The following is a 1,873-nucleotide window of genomic DNA, read 5'->3' as shown; positions in this document are numbered from 1 at the left end:
ATATATATATATATATATATATATATATATATATATATATATATATATACACACACACACATTAGGTTGGCCAAAATTTTGTTTTTTTTTAAGCGAATATAAGACACAAAGCGACTTATTCAATCAATGTAGGATACAGTCTGGTCATCTGTATAATTAATCAGGTTATTCAGGAAGGTGCCATCCCCAGTGATGAGTGCAGCATCATTATTAGTCTTAATTAGAAACAGTTTGACAAGATGAGATGAAGTTTGGTTTTGTGCCTTAGTCAGACAACTACAGAAGTATTTATCTAAGAATAAACCATTGTACTTGTCATTCATCAACCTGGAGAAAGCTTTCTGCAGAGTACCCTCACTCTGTAATGACGTGGTCTCTGAAGAAGCTAGGGATAGACAAATGGTTTGTGAAAGCTGTACAAGCCATGTACAGGGGTGCTGTCAGTGAGGTGAGAGTTAGCCATGAATACAAGTTTAGAATACAGGTAGGCGTTCACCAACGCTTGGTTCTCAGTCCCCCGCTATTCACCATTGTCTATCTTTGAAACCACTATCCTTGAAACTTCTATGCTTGTCTCTCCTTTGAAACTACTATATTCTGAGGATCTCACTCTCACAACAGAATTAGAAAAGAAATTCCAGTTGTAGAAACAAAACTTGGAATTGAAGGGCCTTAAAGTTAACTTAGCAAAGACCAAGGTTCCTAGTAAGCAGGAAAATAGATAGGACTCTATCCGCTTCTGGTAAATAGCCCTGCTTGATAGGTGTAGGCAGAAATTCCATACAGTTTATCCAGTGCCAGGTATGGACACACAAGAGGTGCACTTAGACCAAAAGAAGGTTAATGGAGAAAGTAGTGTTTGTATGTGGAAAATGCACAGGTACTATGGTACTATTCAGCTGCTGTAATCACCTGAAAGTAGAATTGGCACATACTGCAATCCCTTCTCTTCTGACACCCTCACCCCACCCCACCGAACCATTTCCATTCCTTGTTATCATCCTTGTTTACAATATTTCTACCAATCACCTCCTTGCTATGCTTTCAGTCACTGCTCTCTCTCTCTCTCTCTCTCTCTCTCTCTCTCTCTCTCTCTCTCTCTCTCTCCCCTCCACTAATCTCTATTCTAAACACTTCTCTTATCTGCTTTCCTTCTGAACACCCTCTCATATCATATCTATAGCCCTTTATGTACCTGTACATGTTCTTCTCCACTGCTTCTACCACTTTACATATCATGCTACTACTTCCTGACCTATTCTTCTACCTGAATCACTCCTATATCTCTCACCTCACCCCTCTCCATTCTGGTATTCTCCCCTTCAATTGCACCTCTACCCTTGTGTTCATCACACTATATTCTGTTGTCCCCCTCCACACCCTTATGAAAGAATCCACTCCCTCTCTTCCCTTCCCATGACCCACTGTCTGTATCCACTCTTACGTATCACCCTCTTGTACCTCAAGTACCTCAGTACTTCATCACTACCTTCCTCTTGTCTCCTTCAGCCAAGTATCTCCTCTATAGCAATATGCCTGAGTCTGTCCTTCTATTATACTCTAACCAGTCAACGCTTAACCATAAAGCCACCCACCTACTACCTCCCCCTCTTAGTAGTGAGAACTTTTTCTTTTTCTTTTTTTTTCTTGTTCTTTTTCTGTCTTGCAAGTTTAATCAGGTGTCCTCACCAGGAGCCAGTGGCAGGAAAAAAACAAAACACCAATACACTCTGTAAAGTGATTGGCATTAGGAACGGCATACAGCCCTAGAAACCATACCAAATTTGACACTGGATCCTGTCAAACTGTTCAACCCATGCTAACATGGAAAATGGATGTTAAATGATGATGATGATGATGATTATATATATAT

This window comes from Octopus bimaculoides, chromosome 23, assembly GCF_001194135.2.
Source record: "Octopus bimaculoides isolate UCB-OBI-ISO-001 chromosome 23, ASM119413v2, whole genome shotgun sequence".
Taxonomy (NCBI): domain Eukaryota; kingdom Metazoa; phylum Mollusca; class Cephalopoda; order Octopoda; family Octopodidae; genus Octopus; species Octopus bimaculoides.
This window is presented reverse-complemented; position numbering follows the sequence as displayed.